General features: G+C 38.4%; 1 protein-coding gene across 4 annotated transcripts in view; it reads left to right on the plus strand.

Moving 5' to 3' along the window:
- CHD7 (chromodomain helicase DNA binding protein 7) overlaps positions 1–27,597 on the plus strand; it is a 197,896-nt gene that overhangs the window by 3,580 nt on the left and 166,719 nt on the right. The window lies entirely within an intron of this gene.

A 27,597-nucleotide genomic window follows, 5' to 3' on the forward strand; every position in this document is an offset into this window, starting at 1 on the left:
GATATCTTTTAATCAACTCTATTGTAGTAAATAACCTGACAATTTTATTACATTATTATTCTAAAACTTCCAAGGCAAGGAGATTGTATTTATTGATTGTTGATTACTGTTTTGCAGATTGAGAGAAAAATTCTAGGAGGTTCAGACTGCACTGTTATAACATAAAGCATTTATTTGTTAATTTTGTCTGAATCTGGAAGTTGAATAGAAACTCTTTCAGCTTATATAGAAAAACAATCTTGCCGTGTCCCACATTTCACATTGCAGATATGGGAAAGTTGAAAAGTCTTCATCTTCTAAATGGAAAATATTCTTTCACATATAAAACAATAATCATTACAAAAAAAAACCATGATATTAGATATATGTTACATGGTCAAAGATGCACAGAAGTAAAGCTAAATGCATCTTTCAACTGCTGAAAATTCAGGTGGAGGTAGATTCTTGAGAGGCATTGTAAGGTTTTCTGCAGCACAGGATGGGGAAGTACCCTTCTCCATTTTGAAACTTATCTTTACAGTTATGCTTAGTCTTTGAACTTAGCATAATATTTGAAAGAAAACAATATCTCTCTAAGAGACAGTGATAGATATAAATTTTGGCTAATTCCTAAAGCTATTAGAATTTGAAGCTCTGTGGCATTAAGTTGCTGGGGAGACCTTTGGTAATCTATTTTGGGGATATGTGAAAAATGGAGATCAACAAGGCATTTTGTGGGGCTTTATCTTCAAGTTTTGATCTATGAATATAATCATTTCAGTGATGTTGGGTTGTAGAAACCTCATACTTACCTAAATATGGTTATAGATTTTACGTGGGCATTCCATTTGCCACATCTTGAGCAACCGTGCAAATTATGCACAATCTTAAAACATCTGTACATAGCTCTAGAAACCATAGTTCAATAGGAGATTCCAGTTGTATGTGGGTGTTTTGAAATTACATATCAGATTTCATGTTCTATTGAGGAAACACAGTTGTACTCACAACAAGCATGATTATGGTGCAGAACAATCCTGGCTGTGGAGCATACCAGATACTTTCAACTTAGGAACTTGTTCAGTGATACGTCTGGGAGCAATTTTAATGTTTTGAGGTGATGAGAAGAAGTACTGATCCCATGCATTACCATCAACCATATCTGAATGGTCTGTTTGCTTTTAGTTTATTTCAGAGAGATAGTCAACATTTTTGAAACAACCATTATGTTTTATACTGTGATTTGGAGGGCAAAAGAAGTATTGTATCCCAGAAATTTTCTTTTGGATATTCATACTGTATTAAGTAGTGATGCTTTATCATATTTGTCTTTTACTATAAGATTCAATTACAGACTATATACGCTCAGTAATAACTGAGATAACAAATACAAAATATATGTAATGTACAGAAACCACTAGAACTCATGCTTACCTCTTTTAAATTTTTTTTTGCTTTCTACATTGTTTAATGGAAGTGTATATATGCTTTTTTCAATACTTATTGCTGGGTAAGTATTTTTAGGATTACAGCCTGAAATATTTAGGTATTTGATTGGAAAGATTATGTAGTTTTTCTCATTATCACATCTTGTAGCATGTCCTTATCATGTTCAAAGCAGATTAGTTGTTAACTATGTATTTTGGTTTCTTAAATAAGTTACAACTGTCGATTCCTCCAACTGCAAACCCAAACTAATTAGATCATATTATAGAATACCATAAATTATGAGTCCATCCACTGTTTTCACTTTAAAATAGAAGTAAAATACAATATTTTTTTATCCCGCTGATCAATGATTTGTATAATTGTATTGTGTAATATCTACAAAATCAGATTTCTAAATTATATATCTAAAGTTTGAAATACATTCCAAAAATCTTAAGCAGTTACAAAGTGATTAGTTTCTGGGTTTCAGTACCATCTTTTTGATTCTGTAAATGTAATTTTAGGCAAATACTTGAAAATTTTAGACTGTTAAAAAGCATAATTTTGATCTTTTAAAATCCTAAATTAAGAATAAAGACTATGTAGTATCTACCATATATTAAAATGGAACTAGTTTGGTTATTTTCTGTAGGCTATATGATAAGATTTATTTGTGCATTTGGGACTTTTTAATTCATATTTAACATTTATAGTTTTTGTAACAACCATATGAATCATTTCTGATATTGTGGTAAATCAGTTTGAAATTAGATTGAATCAGTTGATTTATGAAGTTGATTCTACCAATATAGTACAGATAGTCCTCAACTTACATACACAGTTCAGCACAAAATTTCTGTTGCTAAGCAAGACAATTATTAAGTAAGTTTTGCCTCATTTTACCATCTTTCTTCATACATTTGTTAAGTTAATCACTGCAGTTGTTAAGTTAGTAATATGGTTGTTAAGTTTGGCTTCCCTATTGACTGCTTGTCAGAAAATGGCAAAAAGTGATCACATTACCCCGGAACACTGCAACTGTCATAATATATGTTTGTTGTCAAGGGTCCACATTTTGGTGACATGACCGTTCTTACCATGACTGTCTTGAAACCATAATTAAGTACATGCTTAGTCCAAACAACTCTTGTTTTGTTTCAACGCTGGGAATTATGTTAAGAGATAAGCACCCACCTTTATCTCCTTTGAATTGCTGCCAACAACTAAAGTGCTAAATTAACTGTAAAAAGCCAAACAAAGTACAAAGTTCACACAGAGCTTCAAGGTTTAATCCGAACAGAGTGAAGGATGTTGCTTCCTGCAAAGGTTCCTGTCCCTTTGCACTTCCTTTATATCTTATGGGAGGGGCAATCATCTCCAAACCTTACTCACAAGTTGCCCCTTTTGTCTTAACTGCTCTTGCCTTCTGGCAGCTCTGTGCACTGGGAACAGGCTCCCCTTGTTCCTCTGCCTTGCAGCTGTCAGATTCTGGAGGCTCTGGAGTCAGCACATAACTCCCAGATGGCCCTGGTCCGATCTCTGTATTGGACGCAGTCCGAGTGCTCCCCAGACTCCCAGACTGGCCCATTGACTTCCCCACTGTCTGATTCTGCTACTGTCTCTCCAGGCTGCCAGTGGACTGCAACAATGACTATATAAAGATGCTACAATGGTCATTAGTGTGAAAAATAGTTATAAGTCACCTTTTTCAGTGTTGTAACTTCAAGCGGTCACTAAATGAATGGTTGTAAATCAAGGACAACCTGTATTTTGTTGTTCGCTCAGCCAAAATATAGTGTTTGGCCTCATGAGAGACTTGAATTTAAACCTAATTGCCAGTATTTCAGTTTGTCTAATTGTTGGCAAAATTTCCCTTTTTGGGCTTCCAATATTCCAAGATAGAGTGTATGGTAGAATAATGTGTACATAGAAGGAACAACATCTATCCATAATTCCCAAGCAAGTGAATCTGGCTGATATAAGGTATCCCAAAAACTATGATATATGTTCAGATAAAAGATGCAGTCCTAAAAAAGAAAACGGGTTTGAAACGAACACATTCAGCAGTGTTCAGCAGGAAATTGAAAAAAAGTAATGGCAAAAATAGTCAGTAATTATCCTAGAGATTCCCATGGTCCCAAAACCCAAGCCCAAAGTTAAGAGGACCGAATTTCAAATTAGAAGAATACGAATATGATAGACTGAACAGTGAAAGCATATTTGAATATTCTATGAAACTTTTATCTATTCTATCTGAGACATATAATGAATGTTCAGAGTGAGTAAACCTGTAAGAGTATTTGATGAGATCTTTCTGCAGACATGGGAGAATTTTCAATGTAGTTTCAAGGTGTGTACTTGATCAAGCTTGTAAAAAATTGATCTCAGTGCTTAGGTCTGAAAATAAGTGGAAAGTGGTATACTTGTACAGAAATTTTGGAATTTGACTTTCTGTTTTACATAGTTCAGTATCATTTACTTTGGACAATTTATTGAAACTGTACTGACATTATGTTTCTGACAGTGCATTTTGTGAATGCATGGATTATGAATACTGTTCATCATTATGTATATTCCTACATACTTGTGCAGAAATCAAGAAACAAATCCTTCAGCATGTTGAAGAAAGCTAAAATTGTTTTAGAAAATAACATGACTATGAACCTTCCTATTAGCTGATATTAGTAGTAACGGACAATGACGATTTCTAGAGTTTTAAAGGATGGCATTCTCAACTCTTATTACTAGAGTTTATAAACTTAAAAAGCTATGAATATTTTGTTCTTGGAATTAATAAAATGCTATTTTCAAACCTAATTTCTGATTTGCAGTTAATTTCATGGATTTTTAAGTTTATGCTTCTGCTTGATCTTAGAATCATAAACTTGAAAGTGGTTATTTGGTTGCAGGTCCAGCTCTTTTCTGATTGTAGGAATTCAAACTATCATATCTATGAGAGAAATCTGTCTACCCTCTTTTTGAATACATCCACTGAAGGAAAAGTTGCTCCCTTGATTAATTGATTGCTCCTAAATTTCACCTAGAATTTGCTTTCCTATAACAAGACATTGTTCTCTACTCTGCATTCTGGAATGATTTAATAGATCTTCATCTCCCTGCTGCCTTTTGTCTTAGTTTCTTCTCATATGAAATTCCCATTACTTTTATTATTGTTGTTCATTTCTGCAGCGTTTGGGGGTTCTCTGATATTTTTTTAAAAAATCGGTTATTATTGACAACAGAACTCGAGGTGTGTTAAGCAATAAAAGATATATAATAAAGCAGTTCTTATGATTTCTTACTTTTGTTGATGCAGCTTAACATTTCTCCATGTAATTGTTATTTCAGACCATTTTAATCATCAAGAATATTTTCAGTTATTTCTTCTCACTGGATAGATAGAATCTACCTTTTCCAGTTTTGTGCACTGCAAATTTAATTTACTTCACTTTTTAATTCAATTCATTAATAAAAGAATAGGAAGAATATATCGCCCTGATTGAGAGACTGTGACATACCACGTGATGCTACGGCTTATGAAGAACAACTGATTAGCAATATTTGATTGTTACATTCAAGTCAGTTGTGCTTCTACCTACTGGGCATGATAACTAGCTCGTGTGTAAGTAGAATGCTATTCAGAATATCATAAAATATACTTTATGATACTTTACTCAGTTAAGATTCAGCTGAGCATTCCCACAATCTGGTAAGGAAATCAAAGTAAGATTATGATGATATATATTCTTACAAATTCATGCTAGTGTGGTAATTTTAGGATCTCTACAATCTTCAGTTATTTATTTATTTCTCTACCTTTATTATTTTTATAAATGTTTATAAATAACTCAAGGCTGCACACATCCAGCATACCTTCCTTTTTCTATTTTCCCCATAACGACCCTTTGAGATTGGTTGGACTGAATGAACGACTGACCCAAAGTTCTCAGCTGGCTTTAATGTCTAAAGCAGGACTTGAACTTATGGTCTCCTGCTTTCAAGCTTGGTGCCTTAACCACTAGACCAAATATTGATGTCACACTGACTGGTCTGTAGTGTTCTTCCTTTTCTTTCTTTTTGTAGATAAGACCGTACTTGTTATCTTCCAATATTCTGCAGGAGAGACAAATGATCATTCCTCTGTTCCTTATTTATAGTAGTAATATTTGAGTACCAAAGGCTATTAGTGATTTAACAATCAGAACCATCTTCGATACTCTTAATACAAATAAATAAGCTCACCAAGGGTGATAAGAATTATAACAGCATCATAAGAGATTAAAAAAACCCCAAAGTCGTATGTTAACTAGTATATAACAATGTTAAAAGCATGCCTTTTTCTTGGACTAGAGTGTAAAGGCAGCTCTTCTGAAACTCGGGACAAAAGAATAGACCCTGTCTCAAAAGGGAAGAATTTTAGAGCATGTAGTCAGCAATTGAAAATGCTCCTTTTCTAGGATGGAGTTGACTCTGTCCAATCTGTTTGAATGGGCAGATGAATATGGGAAAAAACAGTCACTCATATAACCCAGTCAGGAGCCATCTTGAACTTTAAAAAGCACCTGGAATCTAACTGGAAGCCCATTATGCTATCCTGGATTCATTTGATCCATAGTCTCAAAACCATTGTTTTGGAGAGATTTAATCCCAGAATACCCTCTTTTCAGAAAAGATGTTTTGATAGTGCTTTTCTAGCCTTTCTAAGAACAAAAACAAAACAAAAAGATTGGATCTTTTTTATTATTTTGATTGAACAAAACGTTTGATGTTAAAGTATGATGGAAAAAAGTATATGAAGTCACATGCAGAATTCTAAGCATGTTTTCACACACTTATCTATTGTAAGAGTTATTCGAACATCTGCTAAATGAACAATGATGTTTTCAGGACTACTAATTATATGTATATGTATGGAAACTTAATTGACTACAATTTAATAGTTTTTAAAATTATGTAGAGCTCTCATTGGTACATTTTTTATATTTTTCTTCAAATGTCCTCTCCAGTATACTTAGGTCAAGTTTTCCCTTTTTGCTGCTGAGCCTTATTAATATGCAACTCATTTTAATTGGCAATCTGTAGGGAATTGGTCTGTTCATAATGCATAGGCATGAATCATCACATAATAGTGACAGAATTCATCACTGAGTAGCAGTGCATTCCCAAAACTCAAGTCTGTGGTCAGGTCTACATATCATAACAGAAAATTACCTTGAATTAGACCCCACTGACCACATCCATTGGGTTAGATCATGTTTAATGTATTTTTAAAAATGTGAAAAAAATTAATAGACACAAATAGAAAATGGAAAACAGATACAAATACAAACAATAAAGCATAAATATGTAAACAAGGGAACTAAAGAAATCAATGAGGTAGTGGCTTTCTAGTATATCATTACTATAATAAATTATGAAAATTGAATGTATTGCTATAAATATCTTAAAACATGGTTGCAGTATAAGCAACGGTAAATAGAACCATAGTCAACACAATATACATCAGTACCCCACACAAAAGCTACAATACGAAGTCAAAAGTGAATGTATACTTGGATTTAAATATCCCATAAAAGAGAGTAGCATGAAGTCTATAATCCTTTCTCCCTTCCAAAAAATTGGTTGAGGTAGATATCAATATATCAGATTATTGTCCAGTAATGATTTCTATTGTGATGTGAGATTTAAAGTGCAAAAGAGCATATTCCCACAACTTAGTGGGTGAATCAAATGATCTTTCCAATAAGAACAAAATAACCATGTGACAATTAATGTGTATAAAGGTAATTCATTAAACCTAGATTGAATATGTGGTTTAGCAAAATTTAATAAGAGTATTAGTTTGGAATGGGCTTTCTATTTCTATAATTTGTTTGATTCTGAAATGAATAATGGTTGACAACAAGTAGTTTCAAAAGTTTTGCTATTTGAAAAACACTTGGTGATTATGATAGACCGCCCTCAAGCAGAACACAAATATAATTTCAGAATGATTCTTTTATGTAGGAATATTGAGAAATAATGAAATAAATTTTTAATAACTATAATAACTGCACAATGTTAACTGCACAATGTTTTCAATGCTGCATAAGTTCAACAGGGCTAAAAGCGTGTTTTTGTTGATTTTATTTGAATTTGGTGCAGTGTCCAATAATAGTCAGCCATCAATGATGGATTTCAGTTGCCATGATGCCGTTTTTCCATTGTGACAGTGTGCTGGTGAAACCTTTCACCATTTTCATTACTGACTGCACTTAGATTATTATGAATGCAGAAAATGGATCTTCAGTGACATTTCATAGTCTCATGCTGTAAGAAGTTTGTCAACCGGTGGATTGTAATTTGGTGTTCTGTAATTGCTAAGAAAATTTTCAACTACTCCCTTGAATGTTTTCCAGGCAGTTGTCTCTGGTCCTACTAACTCACCGCTAGACATTGATGATGATGATGATGTATGTGATTTGTGGACCAACAAAAATGCCTTCTTTAATCTTGGCATCAATTATTCTTGGAAACTTCAGTCTAAAATAATTTAAATTTCACTTTCCTTGTTGATTGCTTTCACAGTTTTTTTCATCATTCCATGCAGATGCAGAATATCTTTGTCAGGTCAACAAGTGGTTCATGAGCCACATATTTCTGCCCTAGAAACAAATTGTATCAAAATGGCCATTTTATTTAATGTAACATGATTCTCTTGCATGACTGTCACATTTGCACATGTAACAACAGTATTTGGTACATCCGAGACCCATTCCAAGCCATGACTTTTAGATCGCCACAGATATTACAATTGTATTTTGTGTACTGAATATACTTTAAGAAAAGTCCATGTTTTTATATGTTTCTTTCATGTGTGCCAATAGGTATTGAAGGATGTACATTGCCATGATATAAAGACAGAAGATTTCTATAAAACAGTATTTGATAGGCTAAATTACAAGTTATTTTCACTATTAGCAACCAAAAATCTGTAAGATACAAAATCTTTGTTATCCAGTGTAATTTACATTGTAATTGTTGAACTTTAGAACGTTGCCACCAGATATGGAAAAAAACTATCTGACTTGCTCAATATATTTCCAACAATTTTTAGAGAAGAAATTATCCAATTTTGCAATTTATTCAGAATAAATTTAATAATCTATTTACCTTGAAATTATCATTTTTGCATTTCTCTTACTGCATTCAGATTCTGCATTCATTTGATCATGCAAGTTTTGCCTTGTTCAGATTCTGAGTTTATAGTTCATCAATATACAATAAAGCAGGATAATTTAATTTTTAAATTAAATCTTTTATTCTTATTTCTGCAATTTTAGTACTGTGTTCTGCAGTTCTAGTGCTGTGCTATAGGGCGATGCTACTTCTTTGAAGATATAATGTCAGGGTAAACTAGACTGTTTTGAAACAAGAGTATCAAAAGGTATCTTATTGGTAATGAAATCTTGCAATCTAAATGAGTTATTAAGCTTCTATTGAATAAATTTATTTTTAAAAACTAAATGTTATTGAAAGTTTTAAACATAATACAACAGCTAACGTGAAATAGAACAAAGAAAGAAAAGGAGAAGGTAAAACCAGTGGAATGGGAAAGAATAAAATAAATAAAAAGAAACTTCTGATTTCTTCTTCAGCAAAATATATGTATGATTACAAAGTTATCTGTTTATAAAATTGATTACAAAAATTGTTTACTTTTTTCATATATCCAGTTTTTTTTCTAACCATGAAAACCACAAGTCATAAATGCATTTTTTCCATTTCATGCAAATCATCTATAAGGGGTTTTCAGGCAGCTGTAAATGTAGATGTTGTTTTTTCTCTGATCAAGGAAGTTAAATTAGCTATCTTTGCAATCTACTCCATCATATTCACTAGTCAATCCTCCATTGTGGGTGGTGTTGAGCCTTTCCACTTTTGAGATACAATAGTCTCACTGCAGTTGTCATATATAAATACTGAGTTCCAATGACTGTCTGTAATTATTGAACAAATTTCTTAACACTTCTTTTTAATAATCGGACATTTAATAGGAAGTGAGAAGGGAGAAATCTGGACTTATTATTTCCCTATGTTCGTGCCACACATAAATATATTATTTATTATTGCATGAATCTCATAAATGGTTTATTTCTGTTTGTATCAACCAGAGATATTTATGCAGACCATCTGGAAATCTTGCACCGTCCATAGAATTAGCTGAGCCATAAGGAGATATAATCCACTCTGAGACCCATGTTAAACAATTAGCATGGTAATACAATTTAAAGTGCAAAACTGCTAATCCACCCTTTATTTTGAATAATTTTGGATTTCCAGTGGGTTGTATAGAAATGAAGACTTCATTTGGTTGGCTGCTCTGAAGTTTACAAATTCCATTATAAAATGTAGTATTCCCAGCATAAAGGATTTCTATTATTTATGTTCTTGATAAAGAGTTCAGAAATCATCCCTTTAACTAACAATGAAATTTTTGAGCATAGTAAATAGACTAGTTGTTTTATTTTAGCTATGTTTGCTTTGCACCACATTTATTCTCTCCTTGCAATTAATTTGGTTGATAGAACTCCATCTTATTTACCACAAAATATATAGTAAGCGAAAAACTATTTTATCATTCTCTTTTCTATAACTATGCTATATGATTTATGTGTTAGTAGAATAATAAAATTTCATAGTGTTGTACCAACATTGTGTGTGAAGTTTATTTTAACTCAAACTGAAGGAGTAAGTTTCTAAAATAAATTAGAAAACAATTTTTGCATGGAGTTCTGCTGAATATTTTAAAATTAGTTTTGAATGAACTAACGGAACTTAATGGAACTATGATGAATTATAGAATGTTTCTATAGCTTTGACTTAGTTCATTTATCAATTGTATGACTTTAAAACTGGTTATATACCTAATTGTAACATGACGTATACTAATGAAAAATATCTGAAAAAATATACTGTAGTTGAAAAAAATGAAATGTTTACATCTGAATAACCTATCTCTGAGGCACTGCCAATTTTAACTAAAAATTTAGGATGCTTGAACAGTTATATACAACTGTCATGCTCTTGTTTATAGTGGATAAGTACATTTTTTGCATATAAAAAGTTTCAACTTTCAATGAATAGAATCTGAAATTGGATAAGGACATTCTCAGAAATATTTGGAGAGCCACTGCATTTAAGTTTGAGACAGTGTTAAGCTATATGAATGAATAGTTAAGCTTTATATAAGACAGCTTCTTGAAAGTACTTTTGCCTGCTCCATTTGTATGCAGGTAAACTTGATATATGTACTAAATATAGCTAGGACCAATTTATAAAACCTTTTTCTCACAGGGAAGGACTGTGTATGGTTATAATGTGCACAGTATTCAGATTGCTTGTTGACAAGTATGCACAGGGAAGGATGAGGTTAATTATATACTGAAGTTACTATCAGATGAAATGTTAACTGGTTCCTAAATTATAGTAGAGGTTTTTTTTAACAGTACTTCTTCAGATTTAATATGAAACTGAAAGACTCCAAGGTTTCTTTAAAAGTAGTCACTTGAAAATTTTGTGTGTGAATCTTGGTGTTCAGACCCAGTGGGAAACCATTATTTCTCATAGTCTTTTCTATTTCTTCTACAGCAAATGGTAGTTATAAAGTACTTTTCCTCATATATAATTTGCAAGGCATCTTACTGAATGCAAAGTTTAGAGATCGAGCAGAGTCACTCTTTGAGAGAGATGGGCAGTTCAGAAGTGTAAAAAATAAATATGTATTTCTCAGTGGAATATTTGATATCTCCAAGAAAAGTTTGAAAGACTGTTTCAGCTGTCAATCAGAGTGGACAACATTAAAAATAATAGTTCGATTTGATTTAAGAGGTTTCTTATGTTAATAAATAGCAGCTACTACAACCAAACTTTGACCTAGATGTGTAAATCATGCAATGATTTGCATGCAATCAGAAAGATATAATAAAATAATTTTATGTAAGTAATCCTCAAGTTACAACCACAGATGGCACCAGAATTTACTTTGCAATAAGTCTCTGAGCTGCAATGCAATGCAGTGCCACAGCTGGCTCTCAAAGTGTCTGTTGCTCCAGTTTAACTCAGCAGCCTGGCACAAAGCTGCAGCTTCCTGGGAAGCTCCAGTAGCACAGCACAAAGCTGCAATGCCCCAGGAATCCCCTATGGCAGTGACCCTTATTACGCTGCACTTATCCTGCACACTCCCACCCCAGCTGACTTTCACCATCTTCCCCCTGCTGACAAGGTGTGCCTGCCCTGCCTTTTCACAAAGCAGCTGCTGGCCACAGGAGGCCTCTTCTCTAAACTGCTGTACATGACTTTGGGAAAAAAGCCTCATATGGCCAGTAGCTGAGGGCATTGAAGCACCCTGCTTAAGTGTCTTAAGTGTGGGTAGGTTGCCAAATGCCTGAATTTTTATCACAGGGATGCTGCAATAGCTGTAACTTCAGGGATTGGTCACTGAAAGAATAGTAGCAAGTTGAGGACTAGCTACATAACTTGGCCTTTCTAAAATAGGCTATTTTTAGTTGGCTTACTACAGATACTTGTACTATTAACCATATGATTTATGCACTAATGGATATATCAAATATTTTGAAAGAAGTGTCATTCTAGCTTTATTAACATTTCTTTTTAATTTTATTTTTATAAATTTTCATTTATAAACATTTTTGAATAACAGTACATTGGCAGAGCATTATTTACAAATAAAACACGACCAACATATGTTGGTAATAAATCTCAACATACAAACTAATAGCAATAGTAATGGTATAATAGTAGTAATAGTATAACCAAAATAATTGATCCAGGTTTCTTTTCCATGCTGCATCGAGAGCCCAGGATGGGTTGACTCCTTCCTATGATGTCATAGCTGAGTCTGTACTAAGATATAAAAGCCAGCCCACGGGAGAGACCCCAGCTTTTGACTCAGCTCCTTTCAGTCAGTAGCTGTGTCTCTGAAAGCGTTCTGTTAGATAGCAATCACCAGCGATCTTCAATACTTTTTTCCTCTCTTCAAGCAGCTCCCAGGGATCTGGGCATCTGCTCTTCCAGAGAGCAGGGCTCTCTCTCTCTCTCTCTCTCTCTCTCTCTCTCTCTCTCTCTCTCCTTTCTCCTGCAAGTTGGGAGCAGCTTTACAGAGCTCTGCAGGCAAGCTGGGCAGCGTCTGCAGACCTCCCCCACGCCTGAAGTTTGGAGTGTTCATAAACACGATCGGCAAACTGTTAAGAGCTCAAGCCAGCTTATCGTATAGCTGGTTGCTGTGTTTTTCCCTTGCTGATTTCGCTCAGGGCTCTGTATAGCCTAAGGAGCAATTCTTCAATCTTGGAGCCTGTTTTCCTGTAGTCAGCGGCCATCTTGGATTCAAGCCTTCCAACATGAGGTGAGTGGCCATTTTGTAAGCCCAAGGGCCATTTATACCCCAAGGGGCTTAATAGGAAAATTTCTAAACAGCTTCTTTCCAACGCAAGAGCCTTTATTTTACAAATGGAACAAGATAAGGCTCTGGCAGAGCTTTCCCCCACAATAGAACAGTCTCTTAAGCCCAATAGGAGAAAAAGACATAGGTAACGCACCCAATCAGTCCAGAGGGAGACTGCTAAAATCAAAGCTAAGGCTCTAGCCCCTAAGAAGGCAACTCAGGCTGAATTGAGGGCAGAGAAGCACAGACATGCAGCTCTAGAGAGGCAGTTCAACAGAACTATTCAACAGAAGGGAGTGCAACTACAGCATGTTTGAGGTGATACTCGTGGGCCCCAGCCAAGCCCTCCCAGGGCAGGAGAAGTCATCTATGAGCCTTTCCATCCTCCATCCTGGTCTCCTGAGGCTCTTGCTATACAGTCAGATCCTCAGGATTTAAGCAGAACTGGGCCTTATTTCCAACAGGCTTCTGTGCCCTATGCTCCTCCCCCTCCCTCCAGGCCTCGAACCTCTCCTCAATCTAGGCCTGAAGCCACCTTCACTCCCACAGCAGCGGGCCTTTGGCCTTCTGCCTCTACCTTTGAGCATAGACCAAGGGATATCCAAGATGTAGTCTCATCAGCCATTAGGCAGGAATTGGCTGAAGGCTTCAAGCAAATTCTTCAACCTCTGGAAAGGGTTCAAGCCCTTCTCCCTTCTCAATCTATAAGTTCCTTGCCTCATCATCCTGATTTACACAGGCCTCAGGACCTCAGGGTCCATTCTTCTCTGCCAGAATGGGAGGAGGTTGATGAGGAAGGAAGGGCTTCACCATCTGAACACAGTTACTCCTCTCATTCAGAGTGTGAAGAGGGTGAGATTTTTGACCAAAATCTTCAGAGGAAGAGGATTCTCGCCCAGAGCAGACATCCTCTGCATTGGTCTTCAAACCTACTCTTTTCAGACCATTACTCAGCAAGGCCTTGGTCACTGACAAGCTGTCGCCAGAGGAAGTGGCTCCCGAGCCACAAGGAAATCCCTCTAGCCAAGGGGATTCTCTCTTCTCCAAGCCTGTAGTGCATGCAGAGGTTTTGCCTTCTCCCATTTTGTTCCTGGACATGGTCAAGGAACAGTGCGTTTCTCCTTCGGCAGGTCCTCACCCATGTTCTCTAGATAAGCGTTTCTACAATGTCAGCGCAGCTCTGGACAATGCCCTGGCAGTGCCTTCTATTGACATTCCGGTTCTGGCCTCAGTCTCATCTTCTGGCACTCCCACGGAGCCAGAAGATATCCTGAAACCGGATGATAAACATTCCGAACAGACCCTCAAGCGCAATCACCAGGCCGCTGCTTGGGTTGTTCGGGCTTCAACAGCAGCATCCTTCTTCACCAGGGCATCCATACGGTGGCTGCGCCAACTCCAGAATAGATTGCCTGCTTCTGACCTTCGGTCTCACCAAGACCTTAATAAAATTATTGCAGCGGCGGAATTCACTGCGGATGCCACTCTCAATTCTGCCAAGTTTGCATCCAAGGCCATGGCATCTTCTGAAGCAGCAAGATTTTTATGGCTCCGAAATTGGCAGGCGGAGTCACGCCACAAATGGAAACTGGCTTCAGTTCCTTTCGCAGGCGATAAGCTTTTTGGCGATGCTCTGGAACCTTATCTCATCGAAACCAGAGATAAACGTAAAATTCTCTCTTCCTCTGGGAAGAAAACCGACTATCGCCTTGCTCCTTATCGCCCTCCTGCCTTCCAAGTGGAGACCTCATCTCGCTTCCCCCGCTCTCATAGGCCATACTCCCAACGCCAGGACCAACAGGCAGAAACATCTGGCAGGCAACAACCTTCTGCTGGTAAACGGCCCTTTCGGGGGGGGAGGGGGGTCGTTCCTTCCATCGTTCTAAGTAATCCCTTGTTCTCCCCACCCATTGGAGGTCACCTAGCCTTCTTTGCCTCCAAATGGGAGGAGTCAACAACGTACGCCTGGGTGCTCAGCACAATTAGGTCAGGGTTACAATTGGACTTCCTAACCCCACCCCCCAAAAAATTCTTGATCTGTCCTGTGTCTCGGGACATTTCCAGGCAAGCCCTCATGAATCAGGCCATTCAGCACCTTCTTGAAATCAGGGCTATTCAACCTGTTCCCCGCTCTCAACGGGAATGTGGGCTTTACTCTCACCTTTTCATCGTTCCCAAAGCCTCAGGGGGGTGGTGAGCCATCCTTGATCTAAAATTTCTCAACCAATTTGTAAAATACAGGCGATTTAAAATGCAGACTCTGCATTCTATTTTAGAGAGCATTCGGGAGGGCGACCTCCTCTCTTCCATTGATCTCACTGAGGCTTACCTCCCAATCCCAATTTGGCCTCATCATCGCCAGTTTCTCCATTTCTGTTATCAGAATACCCATTACCAGTATCGAACACTTCCCTTCGGCCTCTCATCGGCTCCAAGGGTCTTCACAAAGGTTCTGGCAGCATTGGTGGCATCTCTGCATTCTATTCCAGTGAGGATCCAATGCTACTTGGATGACATTTTGATTCTTTCCTCTTCCATGCTTGCGGCCCATCGGGATCTGCAAATTACCCTGTCATGTCTCCAGAGCCACGGATTTTCCATCAACACCAAAAAGAGCCAGCTCTCTCCTACAACCAAATTGCAACACTTGGGAGCAGTCATTGATACCATGTCATGCCAGGTTTTCCTGTCTCCAGCTCGTGGTAAGAGCCTTGCAGAGATCATCAGCCAGATCCAGCAACATCAAATTGTCCTCCTGTCGCTGCTGTCCAAAACTTCTGGGGAAGATGATTTCCTGTATTGGCATCGTCCCGTGGGCTCAGCTCCACTCCCGAGCCCTCCAATGGTTCCTGCTTCCCTATCAATGAGCAGGAACCAGCCACTCATCCATCAAGGTCCCATTCCCGCCACAAATCCGGAGATCTCTCAGTTGGTGGCATTCCCCATCTATCTGGAGGGGACTCCTGTTCAGGGACCCAGACAGGCTAGTGATAACCACCGATGGCAGGTTGGGGTTCCCATATATAGGGCCAGATAGCTCAGGGCGTTTGGTTCAGATCGGAACAGACCCTTCCCATAAATTGGCTAGAGCTCAGAACTATTTTTCTGGCTCTCAAGCATTTCAGGCAATCAGTGACTGGCTGTCATGTTCTAGTCCTTATGGAGAACATGGCCGCAAAGGCTCCTGTCAACCAGCAAGGGAGGACGTGGTCCAAAGCCCTCATGAGAGAGGCTATACAGCTGGGGTTATGGGCAGAGAAACACCTGTTGTCGATCTCGGCGGACCACATCTCCGGGGTCGACAACTCCCAGGCTGACTGGTTCAACAGGAGCCTAGTCGACCAGGCAGAATGGTTCATTTTTCTGTCTCTATTCAGGGATCTTTCCCTCAGATTCGGAACACCGGAGGTGGATCTTTTCTGCAATCCTCAAAACGCCCAAGTCACCAGATTCTTCACCAAGTTTCCTTGCCAGGGAGCGCAGGGGACCAATGCTCTTCGGTGCAGATGGCCCAAGGGTCTCCTCCATGCCTTTCCCCCACTTCCCATCATTCCGGCAGTAATTTGGAAGATGTTGGAGGAACGTGTGGAGTTCCTCCTCCTGGCACCCTATTGGCCAAGGAGGCCCTGGTTTGCGGACCTGGTCAACCTATCGGTGGCTTCTCTTTGGAGGATCCCAGCCCATCTAATCTCCCTTCACCAGGGGGCCCTGCTCCATCCAGAGCCCTAGTGGTTCAAGCTGACCGTGTGGCACTTGAGCGGCAGTGGCGAGAGGAGGCTGATCTTCCAGAAGGGGTCATCCTCACTATCCTGGCTTCTCGCAAACTTTCTACAAGGTGCATCTATGATGCCACCTGGAAGACTTTTTCCCAATGGTGCCTCAGGGAGGGTCTTTCTCCTGCTTCAGCCCAGTTGGCAGAAGTTCTTAGCTTCCTTCAGCATAGACTGGAGAAAGGTTTGGCCCCCAACACCTTATGCAGGCAGGTTGCGGCCCTCTCCTCAGCCCTTTCATGGGGTTCTCTTCCTTCCTTATCCCATCACACTTCAGTCAGGAGGTTTTTGAAAGGGGCTTCCAACCTGCACCCTCCGGTGGTTCACAGGTATCCTTCCTAGGACCTTCATTTGATCCTTAATGCCCTTGCAAAGCCCCCCTTTGAACCCCTTAGAACAGTGTCTCTTCGTTTCCTGACTCTGAAGGTAGTGTTCCTTGTTGCCATCACTTCTGCCAGGAGAGTTTCCGAGCTTGCTGCTCTTTCCATCAGACAGGACCTTTGTTCCTTTCACGATGATAGGGTTGTTCTTTGTCTGGATCCCTCATTTATTCCGAAGGTTAACACCTGGTTTCACAGTCCAAGGACATTGTTTTTCCTGACTTCTGTCCTCTCCTGCACCATGACTTAGAGCGGCAGTGGCACACACTAGATGTAAGAAGAGCTCTTAGAATATACATTAAGCGCACTTCCTCCTTCAGGAAGTCGGAAGCCATGTTTGTTTCCTTTTTCCCTTCTCACCTGGGGCACAATTCCTCTTCTCCTACTATTAGCAGGTGGGTCAGGTCTTGCATTGAGCAGGCCTACAAAGCTGTGGCCTTTCCGGTTCCCCGAGGTCTGACAGCTCACTCTACCAGAAGCGCGGCCACTTCTGCTGCCTGGGCGACCCAAGCATCCTTGGAGGAGATTTGTTGTGTGGCCACGTGGACATCCCCGTCTCCTTTCATCAGACACTACTGTCTGGATGCTTTTGCCTCGGTGACTGCAGCCTTCGGCAGACGGGTGCTTCAACGAGTGATTCCACAGTCAGTGTGATGAGCCAGACGAGGACTCACCCATGGACTTGCAAGCTTTGGTATGTCCCATCCTGGGCTTTCGATGCAGCATGGAGGAGAATGGGCGTTGTTAGAAGTTACCGTGAACACCCTTTCTATCTATTCTGCAAGAGGGCCCAGCCCCTCCCTTGATTCGTCCGGAGAGGGTAAGACATATTTCTGTATTTATTTTGGGCTTTCAGAGACACCTTTCAGTCTGTCAAGTATCTTGGCCAAAGCTGGGGTCTCTCCCAGGGGCTGGCTTTTATATCTTAGAACAGACTCAGCTATGATGTCATAGGAAGGAGTCAACCCATCCTGGGCTCTCTCGCAGCATAGATAGAAAGGGCGTTCACGGTAACTTCTATCAACGCCCATTCTTACATTAAGTTTTTTACATTAGCTTTATTAACATTTCTATAATAAGTTATATAAAATATGAAACTTCATTGGGTTTGCTTGCATTCTTTTTAATCTGATAAGTTTTTTTTTCTGTATGGTTACCTAAAAGAAGAGTGATTTGGTAAACAGAACATATCAGAAAGAATAACCAAAATAATTTTTGTTGGTTGCATTTGTAGCCTCTCCTCCCTGAATTTTGCCAGCTTTGTAAGCTTAATGGCCAACAGATGGAGCTGGGTTAGCATCTCAGGAATAGAAGACTTAGGAGAGAGAACAGTCAAATGAGAGAAGGAAATATGTTGATGAGCAGCAAGGTTTGCAAATGCTGCAAAACTTGCAAGCCAGGTAGAAGTGATCAATTTGGCATATTTTTGTAGTAAAATTTATAAATGTGGATGTCCAACAAATTGTAGAGAGTAGAAAATGTAATACAGAAATGTATATCTGTCAAGTTATATGTAAGTGACAGAACAAAGCAACTTAACTCAGTGAGTTACAGGTAGCCCCTTGATTTATGTCCCCAATTAAAGGTCAAAGGTTTAGTTGCTAAGCAAGAGAGTTGTTCACTGAATTTTGCCCCATTTACAACTTTTCTTGCTACAGTTGTTAAGTGAATCACTGCAGCTGTTAATTAATAACTTGGTTATTAAGTGAATTTGACTTCCCCATTGACTGCTTGTCAGAAGGTCACAAAAGGGGACACTGTAATCATCATAAACATGAGCCCGTTGCCAAACATCTGAATTTTGATCATGTGACAAAGGGGATGCAGCAATAGTCATAAGTGTGAAAAATGTTCATAAGTCAACTTTTTTCAGTGCCACTGTAACTTTGAACAGTTACTAAACAAATAGTAAGTTGAGACTACCTGTACTTTTTCCCATTTTTACCAGAGCAACTGTTAGTAATCTTTCAGTAAACTGCGAAGTTTACTTTGCCACTAAATTTTGGATTTCTGATTTTTGGAGGCTTTGTTTTTAAAGAAATAGTCTAATTCTATTCCACTCTCCCTTTTTACAATTCTGTAGTAGAATAAAAATATATTGCCAGTTGTTTGTTAGAAGTATTAAAATATATTGCTTTACAATTAAAGCCTATACAGATGCAATGCTATTTTTAAAAAGAAACTTCCTTTTTGATTCAAGATTAATCACGAAGCTAAAGCATAGTTAATAGCACAATAGCAAACACACTGCATCTCTTAAATATATGTATATGGGTTTGGTATCTTTTAAAGAAAAGCAGGAATAATGGAAAATGTATCACTACTAAAATTTTCATATATGAAATGCCTGCTGAAATAGTACCCAAAAAGTGTAGTTTAGAATTTTATAGGGATTTGTATTACAGACCATATAAAATACTATTCAGCATAATTTTGATTGGATTCTTATTATCTCAGATTCTTATTTGGAGATATTCACTGGGGTTTAAAAAAGGCTTTATGAGTTTTTCCCTGACCCCCCCCCCCCAAAAAAAAATGGGTCTTGCAAAACGCAGCAGCTGCATCATTCAGATAATTGGAAAGGAAATGGAAAGAATCTTGACCATGAGTTACACAATCTTAGAAGTATATAAACAAAATGGCAGTGGAGAAGAGAGATGGCTTGCATCTCTTCCCACTAGATTTATGAATTTCACAGGAGGTTTCAGTGAGACCCAGATTTTATCTCCTGGAAAATTTAAGTTTCTTATTGTTTGAAAGGGAAAAGAAATCCTATCCAATGTGTTAGGTTATTGAAAAAGTGCAATAAGCCCATTTTATCTCACTGCTGCCCTCCCCAGGAAGAAGCAAAGGAACCAGTTCTATTCAGAAAGTAAAAAGGAGCATAGCTGCTCAATCTCCCTTACATATTTTACCAATTCAGTTTTAATGCATTGTCAGAATATTTTGAGAGTGAAAAGAAGTTTTTTTCTTGGAGTATAGGAAGCAAGTCAGTTGTCTATAGCAAGGAAACAAATGAATGTATTAAATTTGCACTTGGTAATCTGGGTTTAATCTGGGTTTATTTTTTTTGTTATTCAAAAAATTTATGAATGTGCCAAAATGGAGAGGCTCATGCTCAAATTAAATGGGAAGGATGATTCAAAGTACTACCTGGTCTGGGATAAATGGTACAATTGGGTAGAACATAAGAAAAAGAATGTACAGAATAAATGAACCCAGGAAACATATAGTTGTATATACTGAATATATAAAATAATGGTTTCAAGCTTCTTCTCTAATATATAAACATTGTGATGTTCTAATGATTAAATAATACAATTATAATCTGATAGCAATAGTAGAGTAACATGTTACTTATTTATTAATATGTTATCTATAAGAGACAAGGAATACTTGCCAATTATTATTTTATTATTGTTTATTATGAACTATCAAACTATTATCAAATGTAATAGCAAGAAATATGTTTACTGTCCTATTAGTATGTTTACTATTTTTTTAATTTCTGTATACTCATAGGTTTATATCTTTTTAATCCATTGCAAATAAAGTTCATTTTAAAACTCAAAAAAAAATAATTGCACTTGCTATTTGGCCATATTAATACTTCCTGTATTCGAAATAAACAACATGGTACCTTTCAAATTATACTGAACTACAAACTCCAGTGTCAATTTGGCTAGTAGTATGGATGATAGGAGCTAACTTTGTAAATAATGCAGGCCTAGAACTCATGGTCTCCCCATTTGTATCCTCATTCTTTTCCATTATACCAGCCTGGTTCTCACTGTATATTTTACTACAGTACAAAATCTTGTTTTTTAGTACACATCTTTTGTCTCTCCCAGTTGTTAAATATATAGGAACCATAACAAGTTCAGGCCTTGGATTACCCAATAGACCTGGGAAGTACTTTGAAACCCTTCAAACCCCACTATTAGATATAGAAATATAGTTTAACTTGCTTTATCAAGATATTTTTTATCAGGTAAAATATTATATATGAAGATTGACGGGAAGAAATAATTATGATCTTCATTATGCCTTTTTTGTTTCTCTCCACTGTGCCTCTTAGATCATTACATCCCAGTAAAATGTTCTTGTACATTTAGGTGGGGTGTTAGTATTCTTCAGTATACTTGCTATGTGAGATTACTACTATAGCAGTGATAGCCTTATAGCTATTTTAATTGATATATGTTCATGAATATTTAAGAGGTTCAACTGGGAGCTTCTGATATGAGTACTGACATTGTGGCCTTATACTTTTGTTATACCTGTGTAAGTGTTTTGTGATTGTGTCTCTTTAATGCAGTCTGTGTTCATGTTCAGTGAGGGAGTTGTGAAATAGAATTGTTCCTAATTCTAGTAGAAGAGAATATATGTAGCTGAGGTTTGAACTGTGGAGTCCTTGGTGCTCTCTGAGTTTGGTTGTTCATAGGTGTTTCATTATCCAATTAGCTAACACCATCAGTGACTAATTATATAACAATTTCTCATCTAAATATTGTACTGCAACTATTCTGCAGTCAATATTTGGTTATTTAATGTATTTATTAATTTTTTTGCCACCTATCTCACCGAAGTCCTCGACATAAGACTATTCATTCAGTGACCATTTGAAATTCCAACAGTGTTGAATGAATGGTGGTTAGAACTGGTCTTCAGAGTTTTGGCGCCCACTGCTATCAGGAAGTCAATGGTGAAAGTGACAGGGAATGTTGCAAGTCATTAAGAGTAAGTCTCCCCTCCCTGCATGCCCTTTCCCAGTCTACCTGCACCTCATATGGTGTTGGCCACTGCACGCCGCCAAGCCTCACCACACTTCTCTTGCATCATTGTGCATCCTTCCTAACCCACACTGCGCCTACTTTAAATACCCCTGCAGTTCTTTCATGCATTCTTCCATAACCTTGCCATCTTTTCTTGCATCTCCATATACCAGACATCTTCATAGTCCCTTGCTGTGCCTCCCTCTCACCCTCACACACTTCTTTCTGCCTTCGCCCATTTGGCAACAGCCTGTTACCTGCCTGCTGGCCTGCTTGCAATCCACCTGCAACTTTCAACTTCCTGCAGTCTTATTCACTGACTTGCTTGTGGAAAACTGGGAGGAAGTTGCTTCATCTTACAACTGTGATATTCAGTTAATGATAACTGCACCAGGAATGCGGTCATGCTTTATGATCACATCTCTTAACAATGAAAATTACAGTCACAATTGCTGGTATAAGTTGTACAGCAATAAGAAATATTATTGCCTTTGTCAAGTATATCACCAATTCACTTTACTACTGATGATGGTCTATAAAACATTCTTTATTTAAAAGCAATATTAGTTCCCATAGACAGCATACCAGTTAGAGAACTCCCAATTACCAAAAGATGAACTCATGAGTTACATTTCCAGGTTATTTTTCCTGACACGTAATGCTATGATACTGTTCACCACACCAACTTACTTCTTGGGGTTTTTTTGATATGTGGACACACTTAAAAAACCGTTGGTTTATAGTCCATATCATTACTTTGAAATCTATATGAAATAAATGTGATGCTGGTGGCTGGTAACACACATCTTTCCTTGCAGACCATTTCTGCCATGTTTCTTTGTAGAACAGATCTGTAAAATATGAAAAGATGAAGCAGAGTATCCCACCTGGAAGCTGTGCATATAAGATTAATCAACACATTCAGGATAGATACCATAAACTATCAGAGCTGAAAATCTGATGGAACCATGTTTTAAAATGCCAAGTTGTACAAATCTCAAGATGGAATTTGAAATCATAAGGTCACAACAGAAACCCCGCCCCCATCCTTTAATCCAGCTTGTCTTAACTTCTTATGGAGGGGGAAACTCTCAGAGCCTTTAGATGTTTTTAACTATATAGACAGATTTGAATTTGGTAAAGTGATACCTGATTTATTTTCAGTTCTACACTATAAAGCTTTACATTCATGACAATGCTTTGTATTTGGTCCAGAAGCCTCATGATAGCTAGAGCAGTGATTTCCTAAGCAATGATACCCTTAGTAGCAGGTTTAACCTGCCACCCACCTAGACACCTTGGATTTGCTGTAGATTCAATGTCATCTCCATAGACTTTCCATATAGTGTACATTATGAAAATCTAAAGTAGTTTTGATCAAAACATGAATTATCATCTGCAAGGCATCATAACTAATGCACCAGCCAAAGCTGAGCAAAAGCCAGCTTTATTGTAGCTTCCATCTACTCTTTTAAGCAATAGACATTGACCAAGACCATCAATAAGTGATAAGCCAACTTCTTCAGGACAGACATAACCAGAATAATGACCAAAACAGATGTTTCTAGATATTTAATATTATACAGCAATCCAGTTTTGAAGGATTAAATTTGACCTTACTTCACCCTTTCCACACCAATATAGATACAGGCTTAACCTTAGACAGATCTTTGGCTCTACATGGTGTGATGATATGCAGCTGAATAACTTCAGCATACTATTGAATTGTCACCTAAACATCTGGAAGACTTCTTTCTGCTGCTTCATATAGAAGTTAAATAATAGGGAAGAATATTGAACCTTATGGAACAACCACGTCTTTGACCACCCCTGACTAAAAAGTTACACTGGACCTCTTTCTCAGGACATGGAAATATCTTATGGAACTTTGATCTTGTGAGTTCTATCACAAGCAGCAGCTCCAAGATACTGTAATGTCCAGGAGCTGATGCGGGCCATTGCTGGGCAGCTAGCATTCAATACATCAGAAGTGAGTTTAATCTATCCAAACAGTGCAGTTCTCTTAAATATACTCAGATGCAATCGGGGCATTCTCCCTATCATTGTACTACTGCCATCATGATAACTCTTCCTCCCTAGCAGAGGAATTGCAGCTGCTGCATAACCTGAAATACAATTGGGGAAATTTCTGACAGTGCTACATCCCCATTGTTGCCCAGCCAGATTTCAGTAATTTCCTCAAGCACATGCAAAAGGAAGCCCACTTCCTAATGAGAATCATAGTAATATGACTCAAATATATTTAGTAATGGTGTGTAGTTCTTCAAATGTAAATGATGCTGTTCAGTTTTTTCAATAAAAACAGCATAACATTATTATCCATACATAGGCTTGCATAATTGTTTGATTTTTTTTCCCCCTGAAAGAAAGCATAGAATTAGTCCTGCAGCCTCTACATAGTGACATTATTTCAACTGCATATGAAAACCAAGTGGAAAAATTCTGTAGAGTTATTTCATATAAACGTTGACTTCAGGTCTTTATTTTTGAGACAACTTATTATTAAATACTTAAACTTCATTAATTCCAGTTAATCCACCCGGACTATATATCCTCTTAATTCTTTTCAAGTTTTCTTGTCTCAACATCATAGGTTATATAAAACAATTATTGTATCATGGAGGCAAGCTGTAAAGGCTGCAATTAGGCTGATATTAGTCAATGGACATAAAGCTGCAGCTGGATTGTTGTCAACTGGGTTCCTTTTCTGAGATATTTTTAAGCTTACGTTTCTTGAATTAGATGAAATATCTTGGGCTTGGAAAATATTTTAGTTTTATAATGTTGTAATCTACATTCAGAGGTTTTCTAAAAATATGTATTTTGTTCCACATTATTATACATTATAAAGTATGTCTTTTTTCTGGCTTTCTGGAAATGATGGCTTTAAGACAATAAACTGACAAAGCACAAAAACATCTTTTCTGACTGATAGCATACGCCCCTGGCACCCACCTGTCCCTTTGTTCTGTCTGATTTTTAAAATTATTAGGAAGCAATAAACAAAACTTTAGTTAGTTTAGTAAGTAACTTTTGTGCTTGAGCGTCCCCACCGTAACAGCTGATTCATTTTTAAATAAGATTCTTTGCCCAGATAATGGCTGTTTTGTGAGACAGTCTTCTGACTGATCTGAAATGGTAAATTTGCCATTAGTCCAAAAATTATTTTTAAATCCTGGATGATAGAATCTTCAATTTAAATTGAAGTTACTTGGCAACTATTCTGCAAAATCCAGAATAGCAGCAAGAACTGTAAACTCATGCAAGTTTTAAGTGATTTACTTAAGTTGCTCAGTTTCAAATCTTTGTGATCCATTGGACCATAGTCTGTTGGAACTATTGTATTTATGAACATTTTAATTTTGATCAAATTGATCTGTCAAATATTTTGAGCAAGACATTTTTCCTATACCAGGAAAAAGGTAAGGAATCAATATATGTGCTTTGAATCCATTTTTTGGTCTTAGAGGGCAAAAAGAGGCTGTGGTGGGTGACCATGTCTTTAAGTGGAACTAGCCAGCCAGTATGAACTATATGAGCTGAGCCTAGTGTTTACCTATGTAAAAATACTACTACTTGGCTCCTTAAAGAATATTGAGAATTGATCACTATCTAGTTGGTAACAAGTATGAACTACAGTAATTCTCCACTGAGCTGAAGGGAGAATCCAGGTTGGGTTGTCTCAAGCCTCATAGCTCTACAGACTGAGTTGAAAAACTGAGGACACCCCTCCCCCCCTGGTAATGGTCCCCAGTTTTTCATTCAGTCTCAGCTCATTCAGACCACCCTTCCAGGGCTCCGAATTGTTCGAATTGTTGAAATTGTTTGAATTATTGAAGAATATTTCTACTCCTTGGATTCTAGGTTTTTTTGTTGGCATTAGGAGAAAGGTTTGACAGTATCCAGCTTGCTGGTTTAGCCATTTTTTGGTTGTTTTTTATGCCTTTTAATTTTTCTCTTTTAAATTTGGCTTTGTTTTTTTTGCTGGTTACTGTTTTTTGTTTGGTTTCTGGTCAGATTGAGGATGGAGAGTGCTCCTGAGAGTCAGTGTGGCCCAGGCTGGGGCTGGAGTCAGTACCGATAATTTGGTCTGTTTCCAAAACTGTTTCCCTTTGATTCTGATAGTTGCAGCAGCTGCGAGGCTTCAGACTGCCTTTTTGCAATGGGCGGATGTTTCCGACCTTCGGGACAATCCTGCAGTTCGCTCTAGGATTGTCATGATTTGGGAGTGTCTGTCACCTGGATATTAGATCCAGACCCCCTTTACCAGTAACCAGAGCACTGTGGCAGCTGCGAGAAGCTTAAGCCTGGAGTTAATGGCGGTGCAGCCAGCACTTCGGCTCACAAGTTGCTGATCTGTCAGGGCTTGTTGTAGTTTTTAAAGGTCCATTTTTCCCCCTTTGACTTTTAAAATGCCTAACTTGTGGAACTGTGCTCAGCTAATTACCACTTCTTGGTCTCATTTGCCTCCTGAAGTGGTGGACAGCTGCTTTTGCCAGAGCAGCTGGCCTTGGGCTAAATAATTTTCAATTTATTTTAAAAATATTTTTCCTCTCTCTGTCACTGACAGTTGCTTTTAGCAGGCTCAAAATAGCGGCTAGGGGAGCTGATCATGAATTGTCAGTTCCTCAGCAGAATAGAGAGAAAACTACCAGAGATCAGGCAAGCCCAGGTCTGCTGGTTTAGAGGCAGCAGCCAGAATTAGAGCCAGGGCCCTAGCCCCTGAAAGACCTTCTAGGGCAGAGGAGGGACAGGCCAGGCGCAGATAGAAGGCCTTGGATAAAGAATTTGACAAGGCTCTGAAGGGATGCAAGATGGCTGACAGATTCCCCATTAAAGCATGCAGCAAGACCAATTGGAAAATAATAGACAGTATTTGACAGCCTAGTCACCCAGTGGCTCAGTTAATCAAGATTCGCAGGGAAACCTCCAAATTATGGCAGAGGCTGCTTATTCTGTTTCTGAGCAGTCTGAAGGGTATATGGCAGCTGGAGTGGGAGGGCAATCCTCCAGCAGAGTAAGATCTGTGCCTGAAGCCACTTTTATGCCTACAGCTGTAGGACTTCGCCCCGAGGAGCCCAGTCTCGAGATGCCAGCCTTCATGAGAGCCTGGATCTCACAAGCCATTAGGCAAGAAATTCAAGCAGAATTGAACCAGCAGCACCAGTTGTCATCTTTGAACGCTGACAGAGGCATTCCTCAGGTACATTGGCAACCCTCGGGGGAGCAGCTGACCTACCACAGAGCATTCTCCATCTCCATCGGGGAGGAGCCAGTCATGTGTTTCCGAAATGGACTTCCCATCAGAAAGGGACTTTATGGAAGATGAGACAGTGGCCGCAGGCACCCCCTCATTTAGGAGCCTTTTCCAGCCGGCTCTATTTAAGAGTCTGCTGGTTAAGGCTAAGAGCAAGGCCCATCTAAAGAAGGACACGGTCACCCAAGATCTTCCTCCTAAGGGAGAGGAGTAGGAGGATTATATCTTCACTGAGAAAACATCAGTGGGGGACACTGTTCCTGTGCCCCAAGTGTTTTTGGATGTGATCAAGAGGAAGTGGGCCTCCCCGGGTGTACACTCGCCTTAGTGGGTCGGAGATGACTGTTTAATGAAGACCCAAGATCTTTTGGACATCATTGATGAGGTGCCAAAGGTGGATGGACCAGTGCTGGCTCTAGCATCCTCATCGGTCATACCACTGGACACGGAGGACGCATTGAAGGTGGAGGGCCAGAAGGAGGAGATGGCGCTCCGTAGGGTGCAACAGACCAATGTGTGGGCCATTAGAGCATCCACAACTGCA

This window comes from Pseudonaja textilis, chromosome 3 (assembly GCF_049901715.1).
Source record: "Pseudonaja textilis isolate UNSWEBS1 chromosome 3, rPseTex1.2, whole genome shotgun sequence".
Taxonomy (NCBI): domain Eukaryota; kingdom Metazoa; phylum Chordata; class Lepidosauria; order Squamata; family Elapidae; genus Pseudonaja; species Pseudonaja textilis.